Source organism: Melanerpes formicivorus, unplaced genomic scaffold (assembly GCF_026170545.1).
Source record: "Melanerpes formicivorus ecotype bairdi unplaced genomic scaffold, bMelFor1.0.p_v2 SCAF_6, whole genome shotgun sequence".
Lineage (NCBI taxonomy): Eukaryota > Metazoa > Chordata > Aves > Piciformes > Picidae > Melanerpes > Melanerpes formicivorus.
This window is the reverse complement of record NW_027142358.1, coordinates 24,522,740-24,544,666: the sequence shown is the minus strand read 5'-3', so window position 1 is coordinate 24,544,666 and position 21,927 is coordinate 24,522,740.

Here is a 21,927-nt window from a genome sequence, read left to right as displayed (position 1 = left end):
TAACATGCTTGAATGATAAAAGGCATAAAGATAGCTTTCATCAAGTGAAATTTAGTGGTGCATATTATGCATGAGATGCATTGTAAGTTGTGTTTATGATGTGAGAAACCTTGTAATAGCATCTGATGCACTGCATAAATAATTTCATTCTCGGGACATGATAAATGCAGAGAAATTTAAGACTGGGACAGTTCTTCAACAAGATAAATCAATGAATTCCATAAAAATCTTCCCTTGTACTATTTTTTGGCCTTCTGCTTATAAAGTATGAATGATGTACTCCCTCCCTGTTAGCTACACTACAGCTCTTCAAATACAGGGCTTGAGTGAAGAGCAGCAGTGTGGAAATGCATTGGCCTGTGTCCTTTAAGTCAGGTAGAAATAGTTAATCACTTGTCAGAAGCAAGCTTTGGGCTATGATTAATCCCACATGTTGAGAATTGCCTTTCAAGAAATTGTTTAAGAGAGGGCATGAGTCTTCTGAAAGAAAGTAAGGCAACTTGCCAGAGAAGAATATTTCAAACATCCTGTTTGTTGAATAGATACCTTGTGAAAGGACTCAGCTGAATATGTTTGAAAGAATTACTATTCAGTGAGTGAGACCTTTTCAGGTCACTTATCACGGTTTGAAGTCTGTTAATGTACCTTGGAAAGATTAATAACACTTGGGAGTGTTAAATGTGGCAAGGAAAACACAACATCACAAATTTCTTTTCAAGCTTATTTTTCTGTGTTTACTGCATTTCACTTTTGCATTTATAATGAACAGATACTTTACAAATTTCTGCTTGTCAGGATTTGTTTGGCATTAAATTGCTAAAGAGAAACCTGTAATAGTAGAGTTCTAAAATTACTGTTTTGTTTTGTTTTAATAACAGGCAAGTCTGCCTACAAACTGCTCTTACAGCCTTTATTTGCAGCTCTTATCAATCTAATGAGTACTCCATCTGTAAATCAGCCATGAAATATCTGCAGAAGACATGTAGGAAGATCTCTGCACAAGCTGCAGAAAAGTATTTTAGAAGATTTAATAAAATAGAAATTTGATAAAACAGGGACAAGTGCAGACTCATGGTTTTGGACAGAAGTGTTTATTCAAGGACTTGCAGTTGCTTAATTTGCAATTTCTCTTTCATGTCAAAGATAAAGCTGCTAATAAGTTTTATTATTGTAAATAGCTGTTCAACCTGTAATTCTCATCTGATCTAGTATGATCATTGACACAGAAAAATCATGTTATATTGTGCACCTATATTGCCAAGATTTAGAAAGTAGGAAGCAACATAGAAATGGAAAGGCATTACTGCTGAGGGAGTAAGTAAGGCATGATTTTGAAGTTAGAGTCTAAAGTGATTTTTGGCCTTAAATATAAACTTCACTTGTCTCAGGTGGTTCCCTTTTTTTCATGTGTAGAATAATTTTTGGTGATTTTTGATAACCGTTCTGAAGACTGATCAAATAAAAGTCAGATTGTATTTTCTGTTAGCAGATGATCTTACAAAGAGGCACAAAGGTCTTCAGCCTTGGTGGAAAAGCCATAAAGCAAGTAGGGTAGGACAGGAGAAAGATGTTTAAGCAAAGTGTTCAATAGTTTCAGTAGTTCTGAAGCTTTTTCTTATGGGAAAAGTTCACACAGTAGTTTATTCAAAAGTATTTGTTATGCTGACAGATTGTACAATTCTGATTAACACCATTTCATCCCACTTTTTCCTCAGGACTGGAATTGTTTTGTTTGTTGTTCCATTCAGTGAAGGGGACAAGATGTTTCTTAATTGCTTGTGATGCAGTCAATAGGCATCTTTGCATAGTATCATAGTATCAGTCAGGGTTGGAAGGGACCACAAGCATCATCTAGTTCCAAACCCCCTGCCATGGGCAGGGACACCCCACACTACATCAGGCTGGACAGAGCCTCATCCGGCCTGGTCTTAAACACCTCCAGGGACGGGGCCTCAACCACCTCCCTGTACAACCCATTCCAGGTCTTCACCACTCTCATGGTGAAGAACTTCCTCCTCACATCTAGCCTGAATCTTTCCACCTCCAGCTTCATTCCATTCCCCCTAGTCCTATCACTATCTGAGATCCTGAGAAGTCCCTCCCCAGCCTTCTTGTAGGCCCCCTTCAGATACTGGAAGGCCACAATTAGGTCACCTCAGAGCCTTCTCCAGAATGAACAGCCCCAACAGCCCCAACTCCCTTTTGCTTATATAATGTGTAAAACTACAGCCCACTGATGTTATAGAGTTTGCACAGGGGAAACATGAAGTAGATTTTGTCTTTCTGTAGGTCAAAATTGCACTATAGCCTTCAGACTCTTGAAGTACATCAAGCTATTTATGGTTTTACATTCACAAAATAGAAAAGAGGTAAGCAGCAGGGAAGTGCCAAATGACCTCCCTCTTCAGTTCAGCATGAATGTAATTTATGATCTCCTTTAACAGTATTTCAAAAACAGCAAACCACTTTTAAAATTTATTTCAAAACAAAGCTACCTAGCCTTGGTTCAGCATTTCAATTTGTAGATAGAAAGGGCAAATGTTGGAATACCATACCTGAAAATATGAGACCCTTGTGAGTTTATTTACAGTACTTTCTTTTGATAACTTCTATCATTTCTACCTTTTTTCTATTGTACTTTTACAGTATCAGCTCACATGTCATCATTGAATTTTCCCTTTAAATCATGTTGCTATAAATTTCCCTAGTCTTATATCAATAGCTTGACACAGAAGGAAATATTCTAAATTGAGGGACAGTTACAGGTAACATACTGCAGTTCAGAAATATGAGAGTCTTACCCTAATTTCAAGCTCTTTCATATTATTGACATTAACTCTTATTTATTTTTTAATGGCTGTGGGGACCAAGTCCTTTGATCTCAAATTCATAATGCCCCATTTATCCCAAGAATGGCAGATAGAACAGGGAAGACTGTAAATGGTCACATGACTGTTGCAGAAGGTGAAATACAAGTTCCAATCCATCAATAAAATAGAGAAAATGGATACGAACATTACAAAAAAATATAGCTACATTAGTAACAAGGGCTACATTATTAAAATTAATTTGTGAAGCTGTAAAGATTGGTCCCTGCTTCATATTGATTACTGGCTGCATTTCATTACCATGTACCAAACTAGGGGGATTTATACTCACCAGTGTAATAAGGTAAGGCCTTAACAACTGAGTGCAGTGAATAAATGCTTTAATTAAAATTAATAAGAAGTCTTTCTTTGGTATGTTGTATGTTTTATATTGTCAGAGTTTTAGATGTGCTTAAGATACTCAGATATTTGTTCAAAGAGAGACAGTCCTTGCCCAAAGAATATATATGACTGGGGAGAGGAGAAAAATAATGCTGCTGTTGTGTTAATGTCACTAGTGAAGAGTATGTCCTGGTTCTGACAGAGATGGTACATTTCAGAACCCTATAACATTAGATGCTTGCCTTTTTTTTATTTTTAATGTAAAATTTATAGCAGGAGCCAGACAAAAATATTTTGAAACAAAGAACCCAAATGCTCAAAATAAGGCAAAATCTGTGATATTGAAAAGAAATAAAAGGTGTTTTATTATTATGAAATTTATATACGTTTATATTATTTTGTCTAACTGGAAAGTGTTACTTAAGATGAGGTTGAGAGCTGGAATCAAAGTAAGAGTAATCAAAGGGCCCAATACAGAAAGTGCTAAATCCCAGAGCTGAGCAGTGGAGAGGCTGCTAGATAGCACTGTCTTTTCTTAGGCCAAGAATTATATTCTTAGGTGAAACCCAAAGATTCCAGAGGTAATACTTAAGAACTCCAAAGGCCAGAATAAAAAACCCAACACCCTAAACCAATCAGGTAAAACCCCAAAACTAAACCCCAAACCAATCATGGAAGCAGTTGCTGGCTGTAACTGGAGAGTTTTTGACAGAGAAGATGTAGCAGCCAGTTTCCCTGTTTCACTTGTATGCACAGAAAGTGGCTGAAGAAAATTCCAATTTAATTGAGGTGATTTTTTTGTTTGTTTGGTTGTTTTTTTTTTCCCCTGTGCACTCTGTATTTTGTAGGGGAATAAATAATGCTTTTCTGTTTGTTGGGTTTGGGTGGCAGTGATGAAGCATTGTGACAGGATCCGGCGGGAAAAGCTCTAGTAACATCAAGTACCTCAGCATTAACCACTGAAAATGTAGGGATGCAGAGTCTCTATTGAAGAGCACTAACAGTAAATAGTTCTGGGGGTAGAGAGAAAGACAGTGAAAAAACCAATTCTGCTTCCAAAGGCCTGTGTGAGACAGAAAAATTTATACATCACTGGTAGTGGAACATCAGAAAATGTAGTTACAGATTACATGCTTTATATCATAATCTGTGCCATCAGTGGCATCATTGCATGGCTGGAAGATGTATAATCAAGTCTGTGAGGTTCATGGGTTACTGCAGCTTAGGAAAATGCAGAACATGTCCTTTAATATAAATTATGAAAGAGTGTTTAGCTTTTCTGTGGAATGTATGATGAGGACACAAGACGCATGACAATGCATTATGGGAAGGGCCTCTTTGATGTTTTTACTGCTCTATGGGACAACAGTTGTTTTGTTTTCTGAGTTTCTGAGGTGTTAATGAGACATAAATATTCTGTGTTTATCCCAGTGATCTTGCCTTTGTTCTGTTTCCTTTAAGATAAAAGAAATCCTGTAGACTGAAGATGGTTTCCCACTGCTTATGGCAATCACAGTTTGAAGAAAAACTTAATACTCCTGTTGTTAACATTTCTGGAATAAATATTTTAAAACCAGACAGCCAAAACCACCTCAAAAGTGCTTGCAAGGATTTTTTAATTTATTTTTTATTTATTCTTGAATGCTTGAGCCAGTACTCTTTGACTAAGACTTTGTCTGACGAGTGTCAGTGCAGTCAGAGAACTGGTTTTCTCTATCTGAATTTCAGATGTGAGTCTAAATGGCTGGAGTAAGTTTCTTGTATCCTGATCGTAGCTTTTCTTAATCTGTCAGATTAGGAAGATCAAGCCTTGTTAGAGCCAGGCAGTTGAACTTGACTTGGATGCATTTCAGCTGAGCCTTGAAAGGCATTTGGGAAAATCCAGGTTCAGTTTGAAAAAGGTTCTTCAAACTTCTGAATAGAGCTCTACCTGACAAGCCACGGCACTGCATGTTTTCTACCTTCAAAAATCCATTGGGAACACTGTCATTTTGATTTTATATCTCTCTTGACATTGGTATCTCCCAGTTTTGCCAGGAAAGTATATTTATTTCATACTTAACATCAAAGATTCTTCAGGTATTATCTGCCTGAGGCTGACCTCATTATTCTTAGACAGAGGCCTACATGATGAGGTTTGTCAGACTGTCCTCTGGAGTTTTTTGACTTAGTGCCTGAAAATTAACTTACCCTGTGGTATTAGCTGCCTCTCTGTGTGTCAGCTTTGTCTTGAAAAACTGAGAAAATCAGAGCCAGGAGCAGTAGTAAAAGCACTACCTGTTACTGTTACCAAGGGACATCAGGCAGAGGGTCAGGACAGGGCTCTCTAACTTCATTAATGTGTAAGGAACTATTAAAGCAGCTACTTGTAAAACTTTAATTAACTTTTCAAACTACTAACCTTCTGCTGGAGCTGAAGATCTATCTTGTTAAATATCAAATATTTGCTGAGACAGCAAACAAAAATGCCTGTGAGGTTTGGGCAGTCGCCTAGGAGCAGGGCCCAACCATACAGGGTTGGGCTTTTTGTCAGTATTTGTTCATGTATTCACAGGGAACAGAAGTCAGACCTTCTGTGGCATCCTGGAGCTGGCGAATCCCTGGCCCATGGCAGCATTCATCTAAGACCTAACTCAGAATCCAACTAGAGACTATTCCATATCCAATTTTCACTGTTTTACAGATCTGGTCCAGCAGCCTGACTGCTTTAATTTTTCTCTGAGTACACTGCTACCATCATGTTAACATGTGTCAGGCAACAGGTTTAATTTTTTTATGTTTATATATTTTGGCTGTTCAAAAAACTACCAATTTTAACTGTTCCCTTCAGTTGTTATTTATTACCATTTTCCTTCCTCCTGAAAGAATGAAATTGCTGTTGTTTGATGTGTCAAAGAGCAGAGGCACGGGCAGCTGTTACAGCTCCTTTGACACAGAGTAACTTTTTGCAGCTTTTTACTGACCATATTTTTGAGTTTCACCTGCCTGTAGGACTGTTGCAGGTCTTACTGCTTACTGGCAATGAACAGCTCCAAGGAAGAGAAATCCTCATTTGTCTTTAAAGAGTAGCTAACTGCTTCCTCAAACACAAGATCACACACATTTAAGTGTGTGCAATCACTGAAATGTATAGTCCATTTTTACTCCTCTGCAATGAATTGTTGTAGTTAATTTTATGTTGTATTAAAATATCCTGTTAATCAGGTTTTACTGTGTTTAAATGTAGCCTAGTGATTTCATTAAGTGTATCCATTCTGAGTAAGTACTTTAACCTACCCTGCCTGTACATCTCATTGTTTTGGCTGCTTCTGGTGTATGCTACATTTGCTCATCACTATTGTAAACCACGTCAGTCTTCTAAATTTTTGTTCAAACAGGACTCTGTGTTTCTCTAACAATCCTCACTGTATTCCTTTTATCCTCCTGCTGTTTCTGCTCCTGTGGTTTTGCAAGAGTACCTCTGGTTTTATAACGTTATAATTATCTTTGCATTCTGTTCTACTCTCTAGCATTTGTCTGCATTCTGAATAGCTTTGAACAGGCATCCTTGTTTTCGTAGGATTCTGTTACATTAATACAGCACTGCTTCAGTTGCTTCAGTTTTGCAGGGCAGTGGGTGTTGATCTGAATGCTGTCACAGTGCTTGTGATGGACTTCTATATTTAATCTCTGGTTTAGTCTCAAGTTTCCACAGTCTTTGCAGATTATTTCATTGCCTGGAATGGAAGCTCAGTGGAGCCTTTTTAACAGACTTATTAGTAAGGATAAAGCAGTTCATATAATCAGCCTCATTGAATTCATATTGTCTTGATTTATGATTAGTATTCTAGGCTCATTCATTGCTGTGGTTTGAGCCTTAACTGGAGTTTAATAGCTCAGATGGTAGCAAACTGAGAATTCCCCACCCACCCTGCCTTTTCCCTGATAAGGAATAATGAGAGGAAGAAGGGGGAAAAAAAGGGGGAAGGGGGGCAAATAAAAGAGGTAGTAAATCTACAAAAAAAATCTGGAGTTGGTTTGGAAGTAGAAGTAATTTTTTTAATATAGCAGTAACAGGGAGGGTTTACAGGGGTAAGGAATAAGGATAAATAGGAAAATATACAAAACCAAGCCTGGATGGCCTTGTATTTCCCTGGATGTATGTAGATTTCAGTCCCTTAGAGAAGCATGGATGCAGCAGGGAAAAGACCAGGCCTGGCCACGTGGAATAATCAGGAGACTGGCTGCAGCTGTTGGTCCTCTCGAGCAGGCAAGGCAGAAGAAAAAGGGGAAATGGCAGCAGTGCTCTCCTTTTTCAGACTTGCTGGATGGGAAAGGGGAGTAGAATGTGACCCGGGAGACCTCTCCTCCTGGGAAGGGGAAACCAAGTCCTGCTCTGTTCACGTGGATCAGGTTTCTTATGTCCCCCATGGGAAGCAGGGCTCTTGCAGTCCTCCCCCCAGGATGGGTGTAACTCCGTGCATTCATTTAGATGGATATTTTGAAATATTTTGATGCATTGATAAAGTTCTGAAAACCATCTCTTTGCACTGGTAAAGACTTTCTGAAAATAATGAAACAGTAATTGGCTTTCAAATGTGTTATTTAAAGTATTGGGTAAGTAAGAGGATTAGTAGAAATTGTAGTCAAGTACTCTGTACTTCTTTTTCTGTGGAGTGTGTGGTTGTTCACTCCAAAATACTTTTGTTATTTAAAAAGTCATGGATTTGTAAAAACTATTGACTACATGACATTATACAATAAATCAGTCTGAATTATCTAAATTCCAAATATATTAGAATTATGAGCATCTACTAAAACCATGAAACAAGCACAGTGAACATTGTTGTTATTTTTATTTTAACTTTTTTTTAAATAAAAAATATGTTCCCACTCTGGTGAGGAGAGTTGGAGTAGGCAGTGTTTTGTTAGAACAAATAAATAAATATGCAATATGTTAAATATGTAAAGAATAGTCATTTATTTTGATGATGGACACTGCCTTTTTTTTGCTTTTATTGCTAGCTAAATTAACACATTTTTAATTAAAAATCAGTTTAGAATTGATTTTTCTCTGCTTAGAAGTTGAGTGACATGGTCATGCACAAACCAGTGGTTGAAGAGGGTGTATAATGCTGGTGTAGCTTTTGCCTTAACTGTTGACAGCTGAGGGAGAATATCGTAGCACTTTAGACAGTTGCCTAGTATTTTGTATGGAACTGTGGTATTTCACATTGCTTGTGAGCCTCAACTGGTTGTTCTGCCATCCTTTGGAGGAAGACATCCTTACAGAATAAAAAACACTGTGAAGCATTATTTTGTCACAGCCCCAAACTACTTGATGAGGTGCTTGGTGCCATGGTTTAGTTGTTTAGGTGGGTTGGATTGGTTGATGGGTTGGATGTGATGATCTTGAAGGTCTCTTCCGGTCTGGTCTCTTCCGGTCTGGTCTCTTCCGGTCTGGTCTCTTCCGGTCTGGTCTCTTCCGGTCTGGTCTCTTCCGGTCTGGTCTCTTCCGGTCTGGTCTATTCCGGTCTGGTCTATTCCGGTCTGGTCTATTCCGGTCTGGTCTATTCCGGTCTGGTCTATTCTGGTCTGGTCTATTCTGGTCTATTCTGGTCTGGTCTGGTCTATTCTATTCTATTCTATTCTATTCTATTCTATTCTATTCTATTCTATTCTATTCTATTCTATTCTATTCTATTCTATTCTATTCTATTCTATTCCTTTGCAGTTGTTTGCATGTCTGCAGCCAGATACTGGGTAGTGAATCTTCATCTTCCTTCACAGTAGTGTTGGGAAATGGGATGTCCTCCACACAAACCCCAGAACATGCTGATGTGGATAATGGATACAGGTGCTGGACTTCTTTACTGGATGCCTACTCAACTTTGGGATCCTGATTTGTTTTGACGCCAGTATTTTGGTCTGCAATTGGAAATGCTGTTGAAAGTTAAACTACAGTGACATTGGAGGAAATGGACTTTACTTGCAGTTTACTATCTCCAAAACTCCTGGTTTTCCCATTCTTGGTACTTGTTTCTGTGTTTTCCTGACAGCATGTGTGCTCTGTTTTTCAGACTATTTTATTCATTATTTTTTTTTTCAGTTATTAGTGCTAACTCTTGGTTTTCTCTTACAGATTTTCTTCACAATGTTTTCTACCACTGTGGCTGAATCTCTTGGATAGAGAAAGAATATGTTCCTGTGCCCCCTATAACCTGGCCCCAGTCAGCAGAAAGGTTCATACATCTCCTGTGGAGCTTTATGACTTCAAGTAAGAAGGAAATAATTGAAGCAGATGGATTTTAAGAGAAATGTTTATATGCAAATGTATTAGTGGAAGTCTGTGATTCGAGTGTCTGTGGGATAAATTACAGAAAAGGCATTCACAGTTAAAAATTTATGGTAAAGAACTTTAAAATACATTATGGAATAGCTAGTAAAGTAAATCTCAAACCACTGCAAAGCAGTTCGAAATGTAACACACTTTTTCTTACTTTTTTTTCTTTCTGTTTTTAATTATTTATTGATTTATACTATGAGGGTTTTTGTTTTGTTTTTAATTCAGGTCAGTTTTTCAGTATCTCCCTCTTTAGCTTTTGCACCAATTTGTCTAAGGTTGGTTGTTTTGTTTTAAAATCCTAAAACTCACAGGAGCTTCAACTGGACTGGCATTGAATGCAGTGCTTTGACTGCTCTAACTGAGAGATTACATATCCAATTTCCTCTTCTGGTCAGATGATTATGACTGGACGTTATTGATAAGCTGAGATTAATATATTGCTGTAATGACATCTCTCTGCTCACTATCGACTAAAGTCAACTTGAGGTTATTTTATATAGTGAATATAACAATTAAGGAAGTCATCTATCAATTTTTTCTAAAAAGCAATTAATACAGCCCAGCAAATGTGCTTGTTCATTCGCCTTAAAGACATGCCTGTAAAGGAGAAGGTACTCAGCTAATGAGTTCCAGTCAGTAATAATTTCTGATCCCTCTGTTTTGTTTTGGGGTTTTGTTTTCGTTTTTTGACACGGTGGATTTTTCACAGACTCCAGTGTGATAATTGAAGAACATTGAAGGCATTTATGAATGCATCTGAGAGCTTTTAATATATGCCCAAAATAGCAAATGTAACACATCGGCAAAGATACAAAACCCAAAGCTGTGTCAATTACCTCATTCTAACACAACTGGCATAATATATGGGCAAAGATAACAAGTCTTGCAGCTACACTAAAAAACACAAGCACACATTCCTTTTCACTTATCTTACAAGGTCAAGAGAGCAACAGTTGCCTCCTCTAGACAGATACCAGAAAGCTCCCATTCCCACAGTTTTGGCCTCAGAAATACAACTATTCCTTATTTTGTCTTATGTCTTAAAGGGGCTTAGAAACTCCTAGCTCAAATCCCCACAGGTTTTTGTTTTGATCCTGTTCTTCTTTTTTTTTTTTTTCAACTGTGGAGTTGCATGTCTTGAATATTGTGCTGGTCTTTTCCATGTTGGTTTTGAAAATTAGGTTGCATTTTCAGCAGCTTACATTGCAAAGTCTGTCTGATTTGGTTTGATAACTGCTGGAGATTTACCACAAAAATCTTGTTGACAGCTCGACATCTTTGTTTTTTCTTTATGTACTGTCACACTTGGAAATAATATTGCATGTGGGAAGAGATTAGAGTAACAAGAACACAGTTTAAAAAATTCTGATGGACAACCTTTACCATAAGATTTTGGTGAATCAGCATGTAGTGTACAAAAGACATAATTTCCAAAGTAGTTGTTGTTCTGAGCAGTCCGTGCTACCCTTCTCCTGAGGGCTTGTCATTGGTTTCAGAAGTTGAGAATCTCTCTCTCAGTATGCATCTGTAAATATCTGTATGTTAAGTTGCTATAGTTAAACCTGCACAGTTTTGTTGTTGCCATACTCAAATCTGCTTCACAACTTTGCCCAAAGTCCATGTAGATCAGCTGTAGAATTGTTTCTTCCACATGTCAGAAGATTCCCCAGTCCCAAGGAACTCCCAGCTTTTGTGGTTAGCAGATTTTACAAAACACACTTATTTCTTCAGCTGTTGTCTGTAAGCCTTTCTTTTCGGGGACATCATGAAACCATATGAATTTTGGTTCTTAAACAGCATTCAGGAAGACATTGTGATACAATCAAACAATAGAAGACTACCATAGAAGAAAACAAGCATAAAACTGTTGCATTAAATCATATACTTAATGATAAAAATCAGGCTGCTTTTCTCTCTCAAAAGAATAGGTTTGAGAGGAGGGCAAAGGCAGCAGAGTTGTATGGATGTGTTCTAATGAATGTTATTATAAATATCACAAACAGTTATCTCATGGAATAAAGAAGGAAAGGGAGCAGGGAGGAAAGAAAGAGAAAACTGAAGTCACCAAGAAAATTGCAAAACCCCATCCCTTGAAATCTAAACAAAAACTGATAAAGAATTATGTAGGACCAGGATTTTTGAATGAGTAGAGCTGTGTGGCAGGTTTTCATATTAAAATATATTATTTCATTTAAAACAAAAGAAAACAAAATTATTTGAAGTTAGGCAGGGAAAAGGAACATTGTGACCATTTACATATCAGAAATTTTGGAACTTCTTGAAGGAAAACTGAGCTGATGATTTCAAATTACAGTGCCCATAATTTTTGTATAATAATTCATTTTGTAACAATGCTGGCTGTTTTGTCCTGTTTCCTGGCAAGGAATTTAGAAGTGATGTTCTATTAATATCCTGGAATACAACAGATGTCAAAACAAACATTGTTTTCCATTAAGACTATATGTAAATACGCTATATTCCTAATACACTACGTTATTAATATAGCTACTACTATATACTATACTATAGCTATATACTATAGCTATATACTATATACTATACTATAGCTACTACATATACTACTTAAGAGGATATTGAAAAGGGGATAAAAGGAGGTTGTAGACAGGCGGATGATGGTCTCTTCTCCCAGGCAGCCAGTACCAGAACAAGAGGACACAGTCTCAGGCTGCGCCAGGGGAGGTTCAGGTTCGATGTTAGGAAGAAGTTCTATACAGAAAGAGTGATTGCACTATGGAATGGGCTGCCCAAGGAGGTCGTGGAGTCGCTGTCATTGGAGGTGTTCAGGAGGAGACTTGATGGGGTGTTGTTTAGGTGGGTTGGATTGGTTGATGGGTTGGATGTGATGATCTTGAAGGTCTCTTCCAACCTGGTTTGGTTTATTCTATTTATTCTATTCTAATACAGTCTAATATTTCACATGTTATTCAAATATCTGCCACTAAGTCACAAACTTTTGATTTCATCATCCCCTATTTCTGGATAACTGTTCAGGCTTACTGTAGAAAATATTTAATGGATCAGCATTTAGAAAGATACCTCTATCCTTGTTTATTACACTTTTACAGGGGCAAAATAAATGAACTGGAAGGCAACAAAAACAAGGAAAGAAGTTGTAAGGGTTGACTGGTAGGACAGAAGAAAGTTAAGCTCTTAGTTTCATCTTTTCAGAGAGAGTGAGGTCTAGGTTATGAACAAGATGGTTCTAATCATCTTAGGAACATGAATGAGACTTTTCCTCAAACCTGGTCACTAGTTTTCCACTTCTTTCCTTATCTACATGCTTCCACATACTGTGTATTTGCCATTAGAGAAAGTTTCCCTTAGTAAATCTAAACACTGTTTCTGCCTTCTCTTGCAGAGGTGCTCAAAGCTTTTGCCTCTGCCCTGGTACCACTGAACCAGGAACACAGTTGTTAACCTGTGCATTGTGAGCAGTTTCCTGGAGGAGCAAAATTCTTTCAGCTTTCTGATTGATCCCTTTTGCAATTGCACACTTAAAAGCTCAGGTCTAAGCCTGAATGTGTGGCATGGATTAACAAAGTTGCTGACAAAACCAATAAACTGGAATACTGACTTGGTGCAGATCTCTTACATTCAAGTTTTCTGCTATTAAGAAAAGGCAAGTAAAGTCCACAGGTGTGCTGAAATATAAAAGGATATCCACACAGCTTGCAGGGTTCCAGATTGGATGCACAGCAGAGGAGTTAAAAAGAGTTGTGAAATTGCCAACCTGGGACATTGCCAGCACCAAAACTACTGTCCTTGAGACTGGCTAGCTGCTAATGTAAACTTCTGGCAGTGCTCCCCAAGTGGGCTATTGAATCTGTAGCTGTTTGCAGCTACAAAAGCCTGAGAAAAATGAAAGCTTTATGTATGGGCACGTTTGCATCCCTGTATGCCTATGTCTGTAATGTGTGCTTTATTCAGATAGCTCTCAAGTAAAAGAGCAATAAAAATTTAAAGCAGATGCCCTTTCTGATAGCTGCTACCTTGGGGCTCATTCCAATCTTCATTGAAAGTCAATGACAAAAATTCCATTACCTTTAATCATGCAGGATCAGGGCCTTATATGACATGGCCAGTCCTGCTAAGCATTTTTTTCAATTAATATTCACTTGGACTAGACCATGATTAAGCTTTAGAGTGCACTAAATTGTTTCTGCATTAGCTCTTTGTAAGTATTTTTATTCAGGTGTGTTGGTAACCAGGGATGTCCATGGAAACACAAATAGCTGGGTAAACATTAGAGCAGGGTCTTTTGAAGAGGTTTTTAATTTATAATTATGACTGTTCATACAAAAATTCAGCTGCAGATGTGTGTTGTACAATTCATGGGCTCAGTGATAATCAAAAAAAAGTCTGAAGTTTACACCCCAAATACTTTCAAATAGGGGCCTGCTCACTATTTGCCAGGCCAAATCCAGGAAATAATCCTACTGATACTGTTCGGGACAAAATTAATTCAGTCAGGCTGTTTGCTTCCTTGTATTAGCCTGCCCTTTACAACAAAGAAAGAAACAAACAAGTATAACTTTCTTAAAAGATAACATCTTTACTTTATAGTTGTGAACATGTATTTTTTTGGGGTGCAGCTTTTGTCCATGGCAATGACAGCGTTTTATTATACAGCCTTATGGTTTCACTGATTTTGATGTTATCTGTCTTCAACTGGCTAAACTTACTCAGACCAAAATGCCGCTACAAGAATTCTCCGTACGTCACACGTGTTTAGGGGGGAATAGGAAAGAAAGAAAATCCTCAGCAGAATTGCCGCAATTGCCATTGGCTTTGTTGTATAAGCTCCTCTGCTTTATTGTGGCAGCAGAACTGAATGCAAATGAGAAAAACTGCCCAGTCCCAGACACCAATTTTGTAGGATTTAATTTAGGAATTGAATCTCTAGCTTGAATTTTTTAATTGATTTTTTTTTTTTTTAAACCACCCCCTTCCACACCCCACCCTGGCAATTTGCAAGTCAGATCATTTGAAAAATCCAAGCAATCTAAATTTAGTGTGGTAGGCAGAAGGGCATTTCAGGTTTCTCTTATCCATATATTTTGTAGAAGCTGGTGATAAAGGCCTCTTGATTCGGGACTGTCAGTGCAGACATGATAGTATCTCTCTGTCTCCTCTGTGCTGCTGTCTCTCTAGGTTCTAGCAAAGTGCTTTAGAGGTTCAGGAACATCTTTTCTCTTCTTTTGATAGCATGGGTTTTCACTTGTCATCCTTCTCTGCTATGGCAGAATCTGCCATACAAATACCTTCATGCACAGGTGAAGGGCATCTTTTGAAATCTGTGCCAATATCTCTACCTTTTGTAATTATTCTAATAATGCTTTGTATTAGGAGAACATTTTTCACCCTGCATTGGTAGTATTTTACACTTTAATCAAAAACAACAAAACCTTTTATGGAGAATTATTATATACCCTTACCAGTGCTGGATCATTTCTTCAAGGTGATTCTCCACCTGAGTGTGCATATGCAGCTGTTTCATCTGAAAAGCCTATTAAAATATTTGCTCATTTTTCAGCTCTGGGACTGGATGGATTTTTATTCAGATCTGCTGAGCTATGAAAGCTGGGAGAAAGGTGTTTGCATTTTAAGTAACTTTCACCAGTGAAGTTGGTATAGCACAATTCTGAAAGTATAGAAAATAGATTCTCTTTGCACAAGTCATCTCCATCAGGCAAGTTGATAGCCACTTTTCTTTGAAGTTATTTCTGTGTACTGGAAACTAGTTGCTGGGGTGTGAAAAACCAGGCTTTCTCACTTGCTTTTTGTCTTTCTCAATTCTCATAGCCCTGCTCTTAATTTCCAACACATTAACTTCTCTGTTCTCATGCAAGACTGTGACTTTTCCCTCTATAAATCATACAGAAACTTCTGCTTGATCCACACTTACTAGCTTTCTAATTTTGTTGCAGCACCTCTCAAGAAATAATTCATGCAAGTATCAAATGTGCAAATTGGAATGGTTTTGATAGAATAAAAATCAATTCTGCTCTCCACTAACTGAGAGATTAGGATTATTGTAAGGTTACATGTTAACAGGAAAAAGAAACACATGCTAAAGTAACACCAGTCCTTGACTTCAGAGCTGCTTCTTTTGAACCAGGTCTGAGAGAGAGGATAAAGTTTCTTTCCTTTCTACTCTCTCAGGATGACCTTTCTTTTCCTCATTTGTGCCTACTGCTTATACATCTGTACCTACTGCTTATACCAGCTATGATCAGGACAGGATATCCTTTCTTTCAGCTTCTTATGCATGGCCACTGCCATGTGTCAGCTTGCCCAACTCTGCCCCAAGAGTAAATGGATCACCACTACACCTGCTCTGTTCCTTTCAGTCTCCTTTACAGCCCTCAACTGCTGAGGCTTTTAAGATACTTCAGAAGAGGGAGTGTTTTTTTTCTGAACTGGTGCTTCTTGCAGCTTGTGCACTCTCCTCAGCTAGCTTTTAGTAAGCAAATGACTACTTGTATCACTGGGCTTAGTCCCTTCAAGATACAAAACCCTGAAATGCCCATGAAGAGGAAAAGGGTTAGTGTAAGGCTGTTTTTCAAGAAGCAAATTTGTGACTATCAGTTCTGTTTGTCTGGTGGGTTGGTGTGTGTTTGTTTTTAAAATCTGTTAATCACAGCAAACATAAAACAGGCAGTGAGGAGGATGATTGCCAAGAGATCCAGTATTTCCACAGATGGCTAGGTTCATCACTAATGTTTGACACTTCCTAGGGTGCTGTGCTACAACATTTCAAAATGAACAGGATTGATTCATTTGACCCTCTTGTTGGGACATGAGGGATAATGCAATTTACTGCGCTTAGAAGAGCAAAGTTACATTAAACATGATGACAATTTATTTTAGGCATCTTGCTGAACCAATATAATTTCTTCTACCTAGACCAGTCAGCAAACAACAATACAGCTACTTCTTCTGGCACTCTGGTGCCACAGTAATGTCCCCTGTAATCCTGATAATTGTAGGATCTGCACTAGCATAGCATAGAGATTTTAAGGAACTAAATATATAAGGAAGAAGCAGCAGCAGTAATAAAGAGCAGCTAATACTTGTATTTGTGAATGCTTGCTGTTGGCATTGAAACTAGACTCCCATGGGTCTCTGGAACTACTGGGCTGCATATACATAAGCAGCCCATTTACTCTAGGGTTCTCTAACCACATAGGTATTACACATGGGCATTCATGTTGAATGTTACTGCACTTGTGTTTTGCTTGCATGTGTACTTATATACAAATGCATGCATGAAATCTGAATTCCACACAAAATTTGTAAGTCTTTCACTGAGTGAAATATTTGAAAGCATTCTGATACATTCCCTATAAATTATTGTTACATCATCTTCCAGAACACAAAGTACTGTACAGCAATTTAGATCCATATGGAGAGCTTCCTTTCTTGTCATCAAGACATATGATAGTTTTAAGATTGAACCTTTAGTGACATCTTCCAACAATCCCAAGTGCTCTCAGATGTGGGTTGCTGAATCTCAAAACTATTCTTTCAGCAAATTCTCAAACCTCTGATCTCACTAGATAGCCTCCATGTGAAAGCAGTGTATGTCAGTGACAAACTCTGAAGCATATTAAAAATTTAAGGAAGCATAAACTAAACTGAATGTGGTAACTAAACAAGTTATGTAAAGATTATATTCTGCTTGTATCTTCATTTTTACAATTTAGGTCAATAAAAAAATTCTTCCTTCTTTCATTTTTATGTTAATTTGCTGCACTATTTCTTTTCTGTATGTTTACATTGCCAAGAAATCAGTTAGTCTTAAATCTACTGGTTCCAAAGAACAGGGGCCCTGCAGTTTCTGTCAAGAGTTTTAACCTCTTGCTTACAGAAACCCATGACTGAGTTTTCATTTGGAACAGAAAATAGAAAGCAAAAAGCCCACTTATTATCCACTTAATTACGTTTTTTTGATATATGTGGCCAAGGCAAGGAAGAAGAACTGAAAGTCAAGTTTTCCATCCTGGAAAACCACTCAATGTGCTAAAAATAACATGTGCTAAAAACTGGGACAAAGTAGCTGAAACATTTTTTACATACTCTGAGAGTTGATAAACTGTTTTCAAATGTTTCTAACCAAAACAGCTTCTTAACATTTTACCAAGCTTCTATAAGCTTAGCACGGGTAGCTAAGAAGAAGAGAAAGGTGCAATAGCATCAATGATTTCTCTCTACAGGCTGTCATTCTGTCAAACATTTCACCAATTAATGTTAATTAAACACAGGTAGTGAGTCTTTAGTTCCTTCAGCTATTATGAGCCATACAGAAGCTCTGCTGCATTCTGTTGGTTTACATGTATCACATCTGGGCAGATATTTAGATGGTGCTTAGAGCAAATGCCATTTCTTTAACTGTACATGAGGCTTTTTCCTAGGCTTGGCTTAAAATCAGAGTGACATCCAAATTCAACTTTTGTATTTTCACAGCTATCTAAGTAACATTTGCTTCACCAGAGAAAGAACAGACATCAGTTTACTTAGTTTTAATGTGCAGAAATTTAAGATAAATTTCAGTTCAACCTGTGCAGAAAGGTACTGGGCTAACATAGGAAGTCTGTTACTAGTATCATTCACAGCTATCTAAGTGTCTTTAGACAATTGTTCCATATGGAGGATCTTACATTCAGCCTCTCTTATGTATGAAACGTATGTAGTTTAAAGTTTCAAAGCAGCTTATCAAATTTTTGGAATGTAAAATAAGTACACTGTGGTTGAAAATTCCCACCCCACCCTCCCCCAACATAAAATTGCCAGACCAGCTCAGTTAGAAAGCAAATGAAGCTGTATTTACAAGCAAGTCTACACTCTAGGAATGAAACATGATGAATATGTACAAAATATACAATATTTACATATATGTGCAATTTATAAACAACACAAGGACAACCCTGGACAAAACTAGGGGTCTTCTAATAGCTTCTCCACTCCCTGCTCCCTTTCCAGCAGAGAGTTGCTGTTTGTTAATACTTAGCCACAACAAGAACGCATTCAAGGTCAGCAAAGCCAGCAGAAGTGCAAGTTAGTATCTGCCAGAGCAAGGAAGCCGAAAAGAGAGCCAATTAGTATACAAAACTACCTTTATGGTAGATATCTGTCCAGTGGGACTATTTAGAACTTATCATTGTTTTCCTTTTTACATTCAGTGGTCATTTATTTACATTCTACTAGTTTCTGTTCAAGATCTGTGGAAAATTTTCTGGGCACACCCTGAAACTAGCATAGTACATGAAGCCTGATGAGTCCACATAATCCTACTTTTTCTATCTTAGGAAAAAATAATCATTTCCTATAGTTGGTCCTGTTCTAATATTAATTGGGATGGGCTCTGTTTGAATATTCTTTGTCTGCAAGACTGGGCCAGGCACTACTGATTTAGCAGTCCATGCTTTAAAGATGCATGTTTAAAATTGTGGTGAGATTCCTGGAGACAGATCTCTCTTACCATCTTTCTCCGTAAAGGCTGATTTGTATTCATATAGAAGAGAATGGATTTTTGCGCATGACTTCATCTGGGAATGAACAGCCCCTATGTTATGTGACAGTCTGGTAGACTCTTATCCTGTTCTGCTGTTGATCTTCCTCTTTTTTATCCAGATACAATGGAATAAATAGAGTGGGAAGCAGATGAGGTATGTCATGTTGTGTTTTGAAATCGATAAGCATTACACTTTAAAGATTCACACTGCTTAGGCTCATCCTGTAAGACTGTTTTCATAAACAAATTGTGAATTTCATCAGTACAGAAATGGTAATGCTTCCAAAATTCTTAGTAGTCTCAAGCTCCCATTTCATTTCATTGATAGGCATAATTCAATCTTTTTTCTGCCTCCTAGAAGATACCCTAGGCATATTTAAACCCAGAACAGATCTATAGTAAGAAATCATATTCATCAGCATGTTGCTTACTTGAAATGCTCAGCTAGTCTAATCATTCACCACTCTCTACAATTACTATGCAAAGAGTCAGGTGGAGACCAAAGATGAGATTTTCCAGTTTCCAAGCAGGTGATTTAATACATTGACAAACAATGTAACCAAAGAGAGCTTCAAAAAAACCCAGCACTTAGTTGGCTATGTGAATACTGGAAGAAGGATGGCAAAAAGTTGAGAGGGTGTCAGGGAATATTAGTCAGTAGGAAAGTAGAAAGATTGTAAGCCTGTGTACACAACAAAAAAGCAGTAAGACCTGAACTCAGAAGAGGCAAGGGCAAAGACTCTAGGTGTTGTCTGAAGTCTGCTCCAAACCATAAACCAGAGTGCCCAGTGTGTGGAAACAGTAATTGGCTCTAATTTCTTGAAAATTAATGCTTATATCTGACAAAGCTTAATCCACACATGCAGATGAAAATTGCTATGAAACCACCTGGTGAAACCACCATCAGGTTGGTTTTAATAGTAACAGTTTTCAGAGTGTAGAGCTGCAAACAGACTTATTTTTCAAACAAGTATAATATCAAGTTCTGTGGAAACCTTAGGAAGCCAGGTCTCAAAGATTCCATCTCAGAGAAAGTAAAGATTTTAGGGCTTCCATAGCTGTCTTCCCCCCTCGGTTCTATACCACATGTAATGATTACTGGGAAAACAAACAAACAAAACCACGAAACAGTCCTCAAGCATCTGATGAAAGTGATGAAATCTCTCAACAGAAAAGCTGAATGTATAAACATATGGAAAACACAATTACTAAACAATCCTCAAGATGAAGTTTGTCCTCATTAAACATTTGCCAAATAACTCAGGAGAACAAAACTGTTAAAATTCAAAGTCTGTTGTATAACAGTTTGCAAACAAAATAAAATGCTAAACCAGCAGAGCAAATGGTTTGCAATGAACTGTTCATTGCCAGACTACATCTTGGGAAACCAAATTCTCACTTTACCCATATAGAAAGTTACTTAAGAACACTGTTTGAAAGTAATACATTTGTTGTTTCACCCTGTCAGAACCTGATTTGTAAACACCCTGCTTTCTTATGCTTCTTATTAAAAGCACATCTGCCCTTCTGATTTTGTAAAGCAATTCCCACCAAGGAAAGAAGGCAAACTCATACGTAACTAACTCCACTAAAATCAACATTAGAATTTTAAGCTAAGCATTTGTGCAAATGTTATCTTAATAAAAACGTACATAATCCTGTATATCATGTTATCAAGAGTTGTGATAGAAGCTCTTTTCATTTGGTAAACACAATTTGCAAATTCACTAACTCTTACCTGTAAAGACATTTTATGAAAACAAGTAAGCAGCCACATTTTTTCTGCACAGGTTAACTTGAAGACTGTCTTTGCTTTTTCAAACATTTCATATTTGAAAGAAGAGGCAAGGGTACTCAAACATTAGGATGGTCTGCCCAGGGCAGTGGTGGAGTCACCTTCTCTGCAGGTGTTTGAGTGGTGTGTGGACCCAGTACTTAGGGACATGGTTTAGTATTGATCCTTCAATGCTCGGGTGAGGGTTGGACTGAATGATTTTTGAGGTCTCTTCCAGTCAGATATATCCTGTGATTCTGTACTTGTTTTATTTGTTTCGTTGTCTTCACATCTAAAAATGGCTTCCTGAAAAGTATTTCCTTGAAATTTTGAACAGTCATCTTAAGACAATTATTTATCTGAATTAGTTATCTGTTTTGCAGGAAAACCTCTATTTGCTTCACTTTCTTACAGAGTCACTCTCTCTTTAATTCTGAGATCAAGCAACTTCTTGTGAGGGCTTTGCTGTGAGAGGCAGCCTGTCTGCACAGCAATGGACCAATCTTACTGTTGTGCAGTGCAGTTTCCTGCATTGACATCTCTACAAAGTGTGCTCTCACATCTAAGAAGATGGGATTGTACAGCTCTGTATTTGTTAACAGCATACAACTGCATTTCATATGCTGAAATTTCATCCCTAGAGTTGATGCCCAAATGTTCCATAACAAAAGGGGCAGCAGCTGACTTAGCCAGGCTTTTTAGTGTCTTTTGTTACCATTTGTTTTTTGTGAAAAACAGTTTATTGACCTTGTCACCCTGACAGCAAAAGCACATATCAAATTCTCTATTGAAAGAACAAAATCTTCAGTCTTTTTTTGCCCTGTTGCTGTAACACACCATCATTTCTGTGGCTTTTTGGTTCCTTTGCATTGCATGCTGTTGAAAAGCATTTAGTCTAGTACAGGATGACCGTTGTCTGTTCTCAGGTTCACAGCTCGGAAGGATACAGAGAAAATTCTGTTCACATGGAAATGCAGGACAAAGTGCTGTCCTGAAGTTTCACAGGAAGCTGACATGAACCCATGATTCACAGGGATAATATCCAAGATTCATTGGGAAGACAAGTCACCCTAAACTACTCATC